The sequence below is a fragment of the Cynocephalus volans genome, chromosome 6 (assembly GCF_027409185.1).
Source record: "Cynocephalus volans isolate mCynVol1 chromosome 6, mCynVol1.pri, whole genome shotgun sequence".
Classification (NCBI taxonomy): domain Eukaryota; kingdom Metazoa; phylum Chordata; class Mammalia; order Dermoptera; family Cynocephalidae; genus Cynocephalus; species Cynocephalus volans.
In genome coordinates, this window is record NC_084465.1 from 119,609,075 (window position 1) to 119,624,742 (window position 15,668).

The 15,668-nt window shown below is 48.2% G+C and overlaps 1 protein-coding gene and 1 non-coding gene across 2 annotated transcripts in view; one reads left to right on the forward strand and one right to left on the reverse strand.

Annotated features, from left to right (window-relative positions):
• EEF2K (eukaryotic elongation factor 2 kinase) overlaps window positions 1-4,338 on the reverse strand; it is a 54,532-nt gene extending 50,194 nt beyond the window's left edge. The window contains exon 1 of the mRNA XM_063099124.1: window positions 4,164-4,338. The gene's annotated coding sequence lies outside the window, so the exon portion shown is untranslated. The remainder of the gene's footprint in view (window positions 1-4,163) is intronic.
• Window positions 4,339-12,784: 8,446 nt separating this feature from the next.
• On the forward strand, window positions 12,785-12,866 carry TRNAL-UAG (transfer RNA leucine (anticodon UAG)). The gene has a single exon. It is a non-coding gene; the product is annotated as a tRNA-Leu (tRNA).
• The last annotated feature ends 2,802 nt before the right edge of the window (window positions 12,867-15,668 follow it).

Here is a 15,668-nt window from a genome sequence, read left to right on the forward strand (position 1 = left end):
ATTTGCCAGGCACCCTTCTCCTGTCCCCAGTACACTCTGTACTCCTGGCCGATCAGACCAAGGATATAGCACGTCTCACTTCTCATGTGAACTCTGTGTTTACACAGCCCTCTCAGTGGCCAGATCATGTGAGCATCTCTCGAACAAAAGGGATGTCTTATTCCTCTCCAGCTCCCAGCCCAGAGCACAATGCCTGGCACACACCATAAATGCATAAATGCATGTTGCATGAATGAACGAGAAACTGGAGAAAAGCTGGCAATTTCCTGGTGATAAGATGGGCACTGCAGGCATGGAGGAGCAGAAGGATTATTGGGTTGTAATTACAAGGGAGTTAGTTAGCCCACTGGCTGAGACCCTGAGTGGGAGAGCCTGGATCATGGAGGATCTGAAAAGCACCAAGACTGGGATCTGGCCAAACAAGACGTTTGGGGTTAACGGGTCTGGGTTCAGGTCCCGGCTCTGCCACTACTAGCTGAGCAATGTTGGACAAATTACTTAACCTCTCTGAACCTCAGCTTCCTCATCTGTAAAATTCATTCACCCAACAGAGTAAAGTGGACTGAACAAGGTGGGGAAGAGGTGACGGAGGTGGCCAGGGGCCAGAAAAAGCTGCTGTGGCATAAACAGCTAGCTCTCCACCAAGAATTCATGCTCCCTTGCCCAGCACCTTGTGCATCTAGGTGGGGCCATGGGACTACATTTGGGCCAGTGGGATATGGGCAGAAGTAACTTGCATCACTGCCATGTCTATCCCAGCAGCCCATCTTCCACACCCTGGTCGCCTCCCCTCCTCTGCGATCTTGCCCTGAACAGATTCATAGCATTTCAGGATCATTCACAAAGCATTTGCTCCATAACTCCTCAGTTCCCTGGAGGACTCCCCCTTCCCTGGACTTGGTACACACTCTGCCCTCAGTCGGGCACATGTTCCAGCCTGCCCTCCCACACATCCCCCAGCCAACTCCTCTGTTCATCCCTCAGGTCTCAGCTTGGATGTCACCTCCTCCAGGAAGCCTCCTCTGAACCCCAGGAGGTGGGTACTACTAGCTTCATTTTACAGATAAGGAATCTGAGGAACAGAGAGGTTAAGTGACTTGCCCAAAATCACATGGCTAAAAAGTGGGGGAGTTGGTTTTGAAGCCGGTGCAAGCTGAACCCAGAGCTTTTAATGCAGTCATCACTTCCTTAACCAGTGGTTCTAAAAGCGAGGTAGCGGGACCATCTTTAGCAGCAGCAGCATCACCTGGTAAATTTTCAAGCCTCACCCCAGACCTACTAAGTCAAACTCTGAGCAATCTGAATTTAAACAAGCCCTCCAGGAGACTCCCATATTTGAGAACCACTGGCCTAGAGGACTTTTCTGCAGTTTAGCCACCTGCTGTTCAGCCACTACTGTGGCTCGCTAGTCCTTGCAGGTCTAGAAAGCTTCACAGCTGGAGAATGGAACACGGTCTGTCCTCTGACTTTCTGGCCATTTGAAATGCTTCTGTGGGAGTTCCACAGTCCAGGGCTTTGGGGACTGGGGAACCATCATCTGCTTTTTCATCAGCGTGTCAGTGACTCACTCCTTCCTTTGTTTGAAGCCTTCTTCTTTGTGCCCATCAGCCTCAGCTGCAAAAGTTTGATCCAATAATGCTTTAAAGCCCAAGCCACCTTCATCCCAGGTGTAGACATGGCTGCCACTCTAACCACCTTCTTCTAGGAGCATAGTCAATCACTGGGGTAACAGTCTGCAGCTTCTTGGTCAGCAGAACCGATCTCCCCAACACAAAAACTTTTATGTTTTAATCAGTCCAACAAGCTGCTATTACTTTTTTTCCTTTTTCCTTTTTTGTTTGTTTTGCCCTCTCAACCCAGCTTTGCCCAACTCCAGGAAGAATCGGTAAGAGAAGGCCTGTTGCTTTAACTTTAGTTCTGATCATTACATTTTTCTGCTTCAGGTGTAAGAATTGGACCAGAAATAGCGAATCCTAGAGATTGAGCTTGAACAAATTCAGGTTTCTGCTGTTTACCTGGAGCTTTCTCCACACAGCTCCCAGAGTGTTGGCAACCAGATGACAACATGTCTTGGGGAAACTGACCAATGTAAGATAAAAAGCCTAAAGACACTCTTCCCCAGTGGAACAGCCTGGCAGATCACCTCAAGGGGAAGACACCACCAACAAGCCACACCCACAGACCTTTGGAAAGCTTATTGGAGTCACATTGTCTTCAGCAGACAGCCGGAGACCACCAGAGGAGGCAGAAGGGAGGGGGTCTGCTCCAAAGTCATTCAGGGGCCCAGGCCCCTTCCAGCTTGTGGCTCTGTCTTCCTCTAGACTTTCAGAGTCCTCTCAACTTGCCCAGCAAATGAGAAAAGAGTGGAGGTTTTTAGGGTCCAGGCTTGGCAGAAGCACACACCATCTCTGCTCACATTCCATTGGCCAAAACTCAGTCATGTGGCCCCACCAAACGGTAAGAGAGCACGGGAAAATTCATCCAGGTAACACCCCAGAAGAAGAGAACGTGGGTATTGGTGACCAATAGCTATCTCTGCCACCTAATACATTAAAAAAGCTTTAAAAGCAAATCAATGATAGATCCTTAATCAGCCAAAAAGTACTGTTCTGTCACAAAAAGCACACAAGAAAAAAACTGTAAATTTTAGAAGGTACACAAATGGTCATATGTAAACTGAAACCAGCTCAGGTGATCATCAGTCTCTGACTTCCAGCCTCCCTCCCTCACCTCCTGCAGAAGATAAGAACTTGGGACCCCACCCCACCCCTTTGAGAAGATAGGCTGAGATGAAAGTGGACCCCACCCACCACATTACACCGGAATTCATGACATCTAGAGGACTTCCTGTATTTGTTGAATTAATAGCTGAACAAGGAATGAATGTCAGGTGCTGTGGAGGCCACAGAGAAGGAAGACACCTGCATAACTCCATCTCTAAACCTTACCTCCTTCCACTGGCATCTTTCCCAGCTCAGCTCGAACATCACCTCCTCCAGGAAGCCTTCCCTAACCACCCACCCCCCACACTGGGCATTATCAACTCCCACCTACTTGCTCTGTATTCCTGCAGTTAATCCATCTTGCTTATTACAGTCTGCTGTTTATGTGGCTGGCTCCCTGTCAAGTGGAAGCCTGGGGATCTGGGGTCCACTCTGGGCCTTGGTTTCCTCCTCTGTAAAATCAGGGGTGGGGGGGTAGACCATGTTACTAAGTTCCCTGTGACTCTACAGCCTGTTCAGGAATCTCTGCCACTGGATGCCACCCAGTGCCACAAGCCTTCACAAACTCAGTCTGTGCCATGCACTGTTCCCAAGCATTTAGCATAATTTCCTCATCTAATCCTTCCAACCACACTAGGAGGTAGATGCTAACATTGCCCCCATTTTACTGATGAGGAAACCAAGGGCCAGAGAGGTGTAATGACATGTCCAAAGTCACACCCCAGGTGATTGAGCCAGAATTTGAACCCAGGACTCTAGCCCAGCCCGTGAGTATTTCGTCCTGCTTTCCTGGCTGAGTGGCCCCAAGGCAGGGAGCACCCACAACCTAGGACCCAAAAGTCGGACTCCTGGAGTGCGTCCCCACTGGGTAAATCTTAACCCCCCTCCCGCAGCCCATCTGTCACACTCTGGGCGCAGCTGGGCTGGTTCCTTACAATCCCCACGCGGGCACAGGCGAATCTAGGCCGGGGCTTCCCCACCCGGAGGCCGCCGCCCGCGCGCCGCCGATCGCGTATTACAAATATTCCCGATCCCTTGGCGCACATGCGGGAGGCGCCGGCCAACACCCGGACTCTCGCAGCCGGCAATGCAGCGAGGGCGCATCTACACAGTCCTCGAGTCCGGGAACTAGGGCCGACGCAGGCCTCTCGTTCAGTGGACGGGGTGCGGGATACGGCTGCGGCCCTGCAGGGGACAGGAAGGCAGCACCGCGCCCACCCGCTGCGAGCCCCGGGCGCAGGCTCCCACGCTGCCGACCATCGCTTGCCAGTTGCTTTAGCCAGCGACCTGGCCGCCTGTCTGCACGACCGCCCCACTTTACAGAAGCAAACACTGAGTCCCGGCGAGCTCAACCACCAGGGGGGACGCGCGCCCACGTTCTCCTGCGCCGCCGCGGGCGTCGACCCCGTCCCCACGCCCGGCCCGCGCGGCTGCACCTACCTTCCGCGGACGGGCAGGCGCGGCAGCTGTAGCCCGCGGCCGCGAGGATCCAGAGCAGTCGGCAGAGGCGCGCGGCCCGGTGCTCCAGGGTGCAGGCGGGCGGCCCCCGAGCGAGGCCGGGAGCGGCGAGCGGGGCGCGGGCGGGCGCTCCGGGGAGGCGGCGGGGGCCGCGGGGGCGCTGGGCAGCTGCGGCGCGGGCGCGCAGGCGTCGGGTCGGGGCAGGAGCCGGGCTGGGGCAGGAGCCGGGCTGGCGCTGGGGCAGAGGCCGGGCTGGGGCGGGAGTGGGCGGGCAGAGGCGGGGCGGCGGCCTGGCGGGCGCGCAGCGCGGCGCTCACGTGGCCGCCCCCCACCCGCGGTGGCCGTTGCTGCTGCTTCTGCTACCGCGCTGGGGTGCCGGCCCGGCGCTGGCTCCGAGCCTCAGGCTCAGTGACTGGCTGTGAGTGGCTGCTCCTCTGCCCCGTGAATGCACAATGTCGGGATATAAAGCTAGAGCGGGCCCAGCACTCGGCGGGGTGGCCGACCCTCCCTTCCCGTGGCCCCTCCTCATGCTTGTCTGCCGCTTGCCTAGTTCCTATATTCGAGTCCTTTCCAAAATCACAAGTGATCCCAGCCCATTGCTTGTCTGTGTGAACATCTGTCCGTAACCTTAAAATATTTATCAGAAATGCTTCCTTATTTCTGATTTCTGCTTTGTAAAAACTTAGGTAATTATGACATTTGCAACTATGTGTATAATTATTTGATTAATATCATCTCTAGGCACTCCTTACCTGTTTTGTATGTTGCTGTATTCCTAGCTCTTAACCCAGGCTTGGCGCAGAGTAGGTGCTTAATAAATACCTTGGAATGAATGGATGAGTGGATAAACATAGAAAGGTATAAAGAAGAAAAGAAAACTAACGATAATTACTGTGGGCATTTTGATATTATATCCTTCCAGATACTTTTCTAGTAAAATCTTACAAATTTCAGAAATTTTATTTTAGAAATGAAAATAATAAGTTGAGTTTATTGAGCAATTTATCTCCATGTTCACACTAACTCTGCGAGTAGGTAGGTATCGTTAGCCTTATTTAACAGATCATAAAACTGACCTTTTAGAGATAATAACCTGCCCAAGGTGAGACAGCTAGGAAAGGACAGAGCTAGAACTAAATCCAGTTGATCTGATTTCTAAGTTCAGGTTCTTTAAGAAATATGCATATATTTTTCTTATTTATAACCCCCAAAAGACTCCTAGAGTGGCTCCTTTTGGCAAAGAGCCTCTATATTGCAGTGAAAGAGGAGAGGAATTTGAACGACCCCCCAAATGAGGGATGGCAGAGGTAGGCAAGAACTTTCAGGCACTGTGGGAGGGAGGGCAGAAAAAAGAGGATTCCATTAGGGGGACTGTCAGGTGGGGTCATTTAAATAGTTTTCTGTGGGATATGCAACATAAATCTGTTCCCTCTGCCCCAGAGAGTTCCTCAGTAGAAGCTGCTTTGCACTGGAATGATGTGACTGAATGAATTCTCCCATGGAACTGGAAGGGGTGCTGAGTTCTTTGTCCAAGTGAGTCCTAGGCAAACACAGAAAGCACAGGTGCAAGCATGACTTCTGTCTCAGGGTGACAGCGGACATCTGGGTATGCATGTGATTATATTTACATTTTTCCTAACAAAAGTGAACTCTTATCTGTGTGCTGTACTACACATTGCTCTCTGTGTCTCCTCTCATCACTAGATCATAAGCATGTTTCTGTGGTCAGGAGCCACCTGTCATTTGGAATGCCTGCTTTGAGATGATTTTGAGGGGATATAATAATAAGAGCTGATATTTACAGGGAATTCACTTTGTGCCAGGCACTGTGGTAATTGTTTTACAGGCATTATCTCTTTAATTCTCATCACAACCCTCCTATTGTCCCCACTTCATACACAGGAAGACCTCCCAAGCTTACACAGCCAGTAAGTGGCAGAGCCAGGATTTGGCCCACATGTGTGTATATATCTGCCTCTTAAGTGTCCTGTCTCTAAGCTTTGACCCTTTTCCATGTTTGAGAATTGTAGAAATTCAGATTCCCTGGGAGAGCTCAGGCCTTCAGGCATACCGGGTGCTATGTCCTGTGCTGGGAATAGATTCGAGTTTATGAGGCTTGGGGACATGGGTGACATACAGGCAGCATCTCCTAAGCTGGTGGGGGAAATGGAAAAGAAATGGGTTCTGAAGCCCACCACTGAGGGTTTTGCTTTTTGGCCTCTGAGCTGCAAGTTTTGGAAAATACAAAATCTAGAAGATGTAATTTTGGTTTGAGGTATTGGCTCCTTTGGTAAACTCGAGAAACTCCTCTGGCTTTTGCCAAAAGACAGAACTGCACCTGAAATTCTGACTCTGGGGTAGTCAGGCAGGAAGGGGAGACAATGAGACTAAGCTAGTCTGTCCAAGCCCAAAGTGAGACTTTAAGAAAAAGAGAAAAAGAGCCCACTACTTAGAGCTCTGTGGCCTTGAGCAAGTTATTTAAATTCTCTCGGTCTCTGTAATTTTTGTCTGTCTGCAGAAGTCCCCTTCTTTGCATGAGCATCTTGATTTGTCTTCAGGGAACCAGCTCACCCTATTCTCAATTCATGAGAACAGCCCTCCCTTCTCCCCTGGCTCTGGGAGTGGACACATGACCAGACCTGGCCAATCAGCATATTCCATCCCTTTAGTCCCATTGATTGGTTCAGAACTGAGCATGTGACCCAAGTTAGGCCAATGAAATACTAATCTGGATCTTTTATAGTAACCACACAAAAGAGAATCTCTCCTTTCCAGGGAGTTGTTGAGCTGGTAGGATATTAGCCTAGAGTTTCTGGGTATTCGTTCATATGGCAAATATGTATTAAGCTCCTATTGTATGCCAATATAGTGCTAGGAGTTGGAAGAAAGGCCTGCCTTCAGGGAGCTGTCTAGTGGGGTAGGAAGAGGGAAAACAGAAGTTACTCAAATTGTCATGATTCCGACCATTATAAACTATGAGGCGTGCTATGAATGAGAAGTATGGGGGCAATGAGAGATTATAAAGGCAAACCCTGGGGTCAGGAAGTCTGGAAATGACATTTGAGTTGAGCTCTGAAGAAGGAATAGGTGTCACTTAGTAACTTCAGGAGGACAGGTGTCCTCAGGGGCCTCAGCAAGGAGATGTGATCAACCATACACCACTTATGCTTGATTCTTAATTGCCTACTTTACCATCACATGGTGCTGTTCAGACCTTACTGAAGAATTTGGGGTAACAAAAGGGAATTAAATATAGGAGAAAAATTAAACCACACCTCACTGTAACTGTATCCAAAAGGAATAATAAACCCTTCATGGGGACCCTTCATTGGCACACTCCAATTCCAAGCTGCCCTGGAGCCTGCCCCTCCTCTCACATGGACAAAGATCTTCTCTTCAAGTTCCAACGGGCAAAATCCCTCTATTAGAAAAATCCCTCGGGCCGAGCCCGTGGCGCACTCGGTAGAGTGCTGCGCTGGGAGCGCGGCTGACGCTCCCGCCGCGGGTTCGGATCCTATATAGGAATGACCAGTGCACTCACTGGCTGAGTGCCGGTCACGAAAAAATGACAAAAAAAAAAAAAAAAGAAAAATCCCTCTCTCTGCCCACATGGATTTGGGTTTTGTTCCCCCTTTCCTTCCACCTGAGAAATCCACGGGACTCAATAACCCACAGGATGCAAACAACACCATCAAGAAAGTAGAAAGAAAACCCAGAGAGTGGGAGAGAATATTTGCAAATCATATGTTCAATAAGGGATTTGTAGCTAGAACTCTTACGACTCAATAATAAAAAGAAAAATAACTCAATTTTAAAATGGGCAAAGGGATTTGAATACACATTTGTCCAAAGAAGATGCACGAATGGCCAATAAGGATGTGAAAATGTGCCAAACATCATCAGCTGTTATGAAAATGCAGATCAAAGCCATGCCCACTAGGATGCCTATTATCAAAAAGTCAGATAATAACAAATGTTGGCAAGGATGTAGAGAAATTGGGACCTGCATACACTGTTGGTAGGAATGAAACACAGAAAACAGTTTGGCAGTTCCTCAAAAAAGTAAACATGGAATTACCATATAACCCAACAATTCTACTTCTAGGTACATACCCAAGAGAAAGGAAAACATATGCCTACACAAAAACTTATACACAAATGTTCATAGCACCATTATTCATAATAGCCAGCAGGTGAGAACAACACAACTGGAGTCAACTAATGAATGGATAATGAAATGCGGTATATCCATACAATGGAATATTATTTGGCAATGAAAAGGAATGAGGTACTGACACATGCCCCAACGTGGATGAGTCTTGACAAAATTATGCTAAGTGAAAGAAGCCAGGCACAACAGACAATATATTATATGATTTCATTTTTATGAAATGCCCAGAATAGGAAAATCCATAAAGACGGAAGTAGATTAGTGGTTGCCAGGGGCTGGAAGGAAATCTGAGGGAACGGGGAGTGATTTATAACAGGTACAAGGTTTCCTTTTGAGTTGATGAAAATGTTCTAAAATTGATTGTTGTGATGATTGCACAACTCTGTGAAGATACTAAAAAGCACTGGATTATTCACTTTAAATGGGTGAATTGTATGACATGTGAATTATATCACAATAAAGCTGTTAACAACAACAACAAAAAAGACTCACAGTGTCTCCACCTCACTGTGGTGCTTCAGGGTGCAGCAGCAGAAGAGAGATAACAGGGATTAGTGCTCCAGCGCTTACATGCTCTAGCCTGGTCACAGTCACATGGCTGCTCCCGACTGCCAGGAGGTGCGGGTGTAATCCTCCTATAGGCTCAGGGAGAGTTGGAGAGCCACACAAGCCACAGATGCCACAGGAGGTGTATGGTTCCTGATATACTTTGGATATGTTTGTACTCCCAAAGCTCATGTTGAAGCTTAATCCTCACTGACAGTGTTAAGAGGGTGGGAAATCCTGTTATGGTAATTGAAAGGTGGGCCTTGAAGAGGTGATTAGATTGTGAGGACCATGCCCTGGTAAATGGATTAATCCATTAATGGTTTAATGGTGGTCATGAGTGTAGCTCTGATGGCAAGAGATTCGTTCTCTCTTGCTTTTGCCATTCTTGCCATGTGACACCCTGCTTTGCTGTGGAGTCACCACCAAGAACAAGGCACTAATGGATGTGTTCCCTGGACTTTAGACTTCCCAGCCTCCAAAACTGTAAGCACTAAATGTTATTTGTTCATAAATTATCCAGTTTCAGGTATTTCTGTTATAAGCAACAGAAACGGACTAATACAGTTCCTAAAGTGTTAATGCTCAGAGTCCCTGTCCCCAGTAGGCTTGGGTTGTATGTTTTTAAGTGACAGCATGACAGTCCTCCTTGGCTCAGGAGATTTTGAGCCTACTGAGCATGAGAAGTGCTCATCACAGAGCCATCCTGATGGCCCACCTGTAGCTACAGAAAGACTTGCGGATGCTATAAAATGACCACTCTCTATCTTTTAGAAAGAGCATTCCTTTCCTACCCTGTCATGGCAAACCCCAGGATGAGGATGGGACATGTTAGGGCCCCTAGTTCCATTTGCCTACATATTTGCATAGAAAAAGGTCCAGCAGGATGGACACCGAACTGTTTTACAGTGGTGTGAGATTCATTCATGAAGGGGGCAACAGTGAGGGGGCAAATTTCCCTTTTAATGTTAAACCTACAGTCTGACATTTTAGAACATTTGCAATGTGCACTCATTAGAGTACATTTCAAATTTAAAAAGACAAAAAACCAGCTTCCTTTACCAGACCATGGACAGAGTTTAACTGGGTGGAGCAAAGAAAGTTGATTTTATTTTCTTATTTGTGCTTTTCTTTCTGTCTTTCTTTGCTCAAGTTTCAACAAGGGACATGTATTACTTTTGCAAAAATTATTTTAAAATGTCACTTGAAAAAAAAAAAAAAAAAAAAAAAACTAGACAGAGCCCAGTTGCTCTGGTTTCTGGGGCCTCCCCACCCTGGCCTGGCTGTGGCTGGGCTCTGCGCATGAGCTGCTCCTGCAGCCTCACCCTGGAAGGCATAAATCACCAAAGAAGCCCAGTCAGCAGGACTGGGGAGCCAGCAGGGAGGCTGGGCCAGTTGAGAAATGCTGGGTGGAGCAGACAACCCACGGCCTTGTCTCCACTGGATTTTCGTTCTGTTGGAGAAGTGCCTCTGGCTCAAGGGTTCTGAGCAGCTCCAGAAACAGATCTTCTTCCTCCCCCAGGTCTGTTTTTTGCCTGATCAAGCCTACTAGGTGCAGGATAAAGGCTGACTTGAATTAAATTATCAGAGAGAGTGTTGGGGAGCAGGGTGTTGCTAGCAAGTGGTCCAACTACTGGAGAATGCTTTGAGTAATTGTGGGGAGATTAACTAAAGAGAACTCTGCTTCCTTCCTTTGTCCACACAGGAGGAGGGTGATCTTCCAGAAGAGCAGGCCACAGTCTGGCCATGTCCAGACAAAAGTTCTGTGAGCTCTTATGTTGGGCAGCTCCAGCCAGAAGCATTTGCATCTAATTTTAACTTCACATGGCAAGATGGAATGACTTAACCAATAATGCAAAACATTTTTTTGAGGGACATTCTTGCTGCTAACACTGTTCTAGGTCCTGAGGCTATAGCATTGGGTGAACAAGACATCATTATCTGCCCTCCTGGAGTTGACATCCTAGCAGGAGTCAGTGTCATCCTAGGAGAGACCCATAAATGCCTACTCGCAGCAGTGGGTGGAAATGTACTAGTATGGAGAATACCACCAAGTGACCAGTGTCCCTGTAAGAACTCTTGTGCTGAGTGCCTTGAGATACTGGGAGAAAGCAGAGAACTCAGGTCCTTGGAACTACCCACCTGATTATGTGCCAGAGATCCATCTTCATGCTTGGCACACATTACCACATTTAATCTTTGCTTCATTCTCCAATATAACCAGAGCAGGGCCTGACACATAGGAGGTGCCCCCCAAATATTTACAGGATGAACGAATTTAATCCTCACAGCAAATCCCAGTGAGGTGGGTATTATCACTCCACCACAGGGATGTGCAACTGAGGCCCAGAGAGAAGCAACTTTCCCAAAGTCACACAAGCTAGTGAAAGCTCAGGCTGTGTGATTCCCAAGCCCATGGGTTACCCACCGTTTTAGTTTGCTATTGCTGCTGAAACAAATTACCACATATTTGGTGGTTTTTACACACAAATTTGTGTCTTAATGTTGTGGAGATCAGAAGTCCTAAAATCAACATGTCAGACACCTTGTGTTCCTTTCTGGAGGCTCTAGGGGAGAATTGATTTCTATTCCCTTTCCAGCTTCTGAAACTGCCCGCAGTCCTTGGCTTGTGGCTGCATCACTCTGACCTCTGCTTTCACTATCATATCTCCTCTGATTCCTGTCTCTCTCTTACATGGACCCTTATCATTACATCAGGACCATCTGGATAATCCAAGCTACTCTCTGCACCTGAAGATCCTTAATTTAATCATATCTGCAAAGTCCCTTTTGCCACATAATGTAACATGTATACTAGTACAGGTTCTGGGGGTTTGGATGCAATCATCTTTGGCAGACCATTATTCAGTTTACAACACCAATGTACCTGACTGTCTTCACAACCCTGGATTTTTGTTTGCTCTCTTCCTTAAACATGCAAGAAAACGGATAACTCTTTGTGAATGTAAAATTAGGAAAAGGTGATCTGAAAGGATTTAAAACTCCTGAGGAAGAAGGAAGGGGAATAGAACTCGGGGATGTCAAAGTAGACTTGAATTTTATCGGTAGTGTTTATTTTATTTTTTATTTAAAAAGATTAGACGCAAATACGCAAAATGTTAATAATGAATTCTGAATCTGAAAGGCGGGCAATGATTTGCTGTGGTTTGCTCTATGTTTATTACATTTTTTGTAAAACACACAGAAATAGTCTGCATAGCAGAACAAGGATCTTGGAAGGCTGGGGATTGCTGGCTCCAGCTGGGGCACCTGGGACAAGTTACTTAACCGCTGTTTCCTCCTCTGTAAAATGCGGATCACAGTTGTAATTGAGGGAGCCCACACACGCAAAGGACCTGTAACAACGTTCAGTGATTTTCCTCCCTGGAGAGTTTTACATCTCGAGGACAGGGACTAGGCCATGAGGCCGCTGCAGAGGCGACCTAGGTGGCAGCAGAGTCAGCAGGATGGGAACCCAGCCGGGTTTAGCGTTGCAAACTGGGGCTCCCGCTGGACCCCCCCAGCCCAGCCTGGAGGATGCAGCAGCGCGGTACCGCCCCCAGGTGGCCGTCTGCAGCACCACGCTCATGGAAAATGCAAAAATCAAATCCAAACACACCCGCGAGGGTTGAATGTTAATGTTTAACATTTAGGAATTCTTTTCCCCTTTTTAATGGTGCGTTCCCACAGCATTTATTACTGCTGCTGATGACAACCCCGTCACTCCGAGGCTTTGAAGGAAGCGGGGCGTTGACAGTCGGTGACCGTGGCAGAAACACCAGTCCGCATCAGGCATGCGCAAACCTACGAAGGCAGTGCTCGCGGAGCACGACGCGCCTGCGTCATCAGACTAATATAGCTGTAGTGGAACAAACTTGGAGCGGGAGGTAGCGTGGCCGAGTGGTCTAAGGCGCTGGATTTAGGCTCCAGTCATTTCGATGGCGTGGGTTCGAATCCCACCGCTGCCACACCCCCAGGGTCCGCTTTTTTTACATCCTCCTTCACTTTCATCTGATCTTCCCTCCCGCTCCCTTTTGTTTCTTTTTTTTGGCGGCTGGACTAAAAAAATGGAATGGGTAAAGGAGGAGAAAAGGAAGAAACTTTGCGACACAGGCTTTCTCACTCTCCAGCCTAGTACACAAACCTCTTTCACCCACTAATCCCGCTCCCTTAAAACAAAACAGAAAAACCTCTCCCTATTTCCAGGGGAAAGCGTCTGGGACACCTTGAAAAGTTCCCAACTGGCTGCCTGGGTCTTTCACGCTTCCAGGCCTGAGGCCACAGGGAGCGGACCTCTCTACCTCCCAAGGGCGAAGGTTAGGTGGAGGTGATTGTAATCATGACCCGAGTTAGCGAGGGTCCCTTTCGGGTCTGCGTGGTGTCCTTTAGAGCCTCCTGTCGACTCAGTAAATTTTGTTGGTGGAAAAGGTGTGGAGTGGCTCTGCGAAGGGTCGGGCCCCATGTGGGGAGGTCACACTTGAGGTCTCAGCTTCTTTGATTCACCTCCTACTTGGTCTTCAGGCTTGGCTCAGGGGCCCCCAATAATTATTCCTTCAACACCTGTTCAGGAAGGGCCTGTTATGTACCAGAAACCCAGCTCACCCTGAGGCTACGGTAGTGACCAAGGCAGACAGATTTTCGAACCCATGGAGTTTGCAGACATTGCAACTTCATTAATGACACCTGTGAGGAGTGTCATGCAGTGGGGCATGCTGACCTTGCAACAGGAGAAGCGAGGAAGCGACACTCAGCTGGGCCCTGACATGGAGAGACTAGCCAAGTGAAGGTGGGAGAGTGGATTTCCAAGAAAATGAAAATCCTAGAGACGAACAAGAGGCTGAGTCGGAGATGCTGTGAGCGCAATTGGGGCAGCTGGACAGAAGTGGAGGAACGGCAGGAAATAAGATTCAAGAGGTGGGCAGAGAGGGCAATGGAAAACCACGGAAGGGTTCTAAGCCAGAGAGTGGCATGTTCCATTTTGGGATTTAGAAAGTTCCCTCTAGGCTGGCTGGTTAGCGTAGTTGGTTAGAGTGTGGTGCTGGGAACACCAAGCTCCAGGGTTTGATCCCTGTTACCCGCCAGCAGCTAAAAAAAAAAAAAAAAGTTCTCTTTGGCAGCAAGGACAGGAAGACCCGTTTGAAGCCTACTGCAGTTGTCTGGGAGAAAGGACAGTGTGCTATGGTGGTGGCAGTGGGTAGCACAGAAGGGGTGGGTCAGAGAGACATGGTGGAGGCAGGTCTGACAGAACTCACTCTTGAGGGTGTCCTGAAGAAGAGGAACTTGTCAAATGGCTCTCCTTCCCCTGCGAGGGAACACAGGATGGACGAGGAGCAGGTCTGTGGGAAAGATGAATTCAGTTCCATGCTGAGTTTGGGATGCTCGTGGGACATGTGGTTGACACAGAAGTCTGGAAATCAAGAGCTCTGAGCAGACGACACAGATTTGGGAGGCAGTGGAGACTGTGGAAATGGACAAACTCACCCAGAAGGGACAAAATCTTTGAGGATGGTGGAAGGGGAGCCGATGAAGGAGATGGAGGGGTGGCCAGAGATGCACGTGGAGAACAAGTGCGGTGTCACAGAGGCCAAGAAAAGCATGTTTAAAAGGAAGGAGTAGCCAACTATGTTGAATACAATACAAGAAGCTTGTCAAAATAAAGACTGAACAATATCCACCCGGCTTATGATTTATGGGCAAGGTCATTGATGACCTTGATTAAAGCTATTTTCGAGTGGGTTGAAAGGAAGAAATGGAAACGTAAGCTGGACAACCCATCACAAAATTTGATTTTGAGAAGAGGAAGCAATAGGAGCAGTAGTGAGGGGGATGGGGAGTCAAAGGAGGATATTTTATTTTATTATTATTATTATTTTTTAAAGATGACTGGTAAGGGGATCTTAACCCTTGACTTGGTGTTGTCAGCACCATGCTCAGCCAGTGAGCCAACTGGCCATCCCTATATGGGATCCGAACCCATGGCCTTGGTGTTATCAGCACCACACTCAAAGGAGGATATTTTAGATGTCCGGTATTGGCTCTACAACTGGGAATTGCTTCAGTACCTGCGATGGAAAGCTTAGGCATTTGTCTCAAGGGCACATTCTGATTGGCTTTGTCGGCTTGGGCTGCCCATTGTGACAACTGTTTTCTCTGCATTCATGATGCTTCTCTTTAGTTTGTCCATATTTGGAGCTAGGACCCCCTTCTACCTGCCCTCTCAGAACCTCATGGAGCCTGGTCGTCTGGGCAGCCTCTAAAATCCTCACACAGATTCACTTTGTCTCTTGGGTGAAGGTGCCTTTTCTGTTGGGTAAAGAGGGGAAGGAAGGTTTCTTGGCATAGTGATCCATGTTGCCCCCATACCCAGGGTTTAGACATTCTCCTTTCAGAGCCTCAGGGAAGAGATGACTTGGAAAAATCCAGAAAATACTGAAATTGATTCTTGGCTTTTGGGTTTCAAAAGCTGAGATCTGGCAGTAAACAAAAGATCTAGAAGATAGTGTGAACAGTGCGAGTCTGTTTTTCCCACCCGAAGAACAGATTTCTCAGGCTTAGTAGTGAGAGGAAAGTCAGTGAGGAAGGAGGTGGATTTAGGTGTAAGCGTTTTACTGAGAAGAAAGAGTACAAGGACTGCCAGCCCCAAATGGCCCGAGATCTGTGAATCTGAGAGAACAAGGTGCATCCCGGCGTTCAACCCTAAGCCCACGTGTCCTGTTTAGGCCAGTAGGCCTCGGGCAGCTCCTCCAGATTCCCCCAGGTATGGAGCAGTA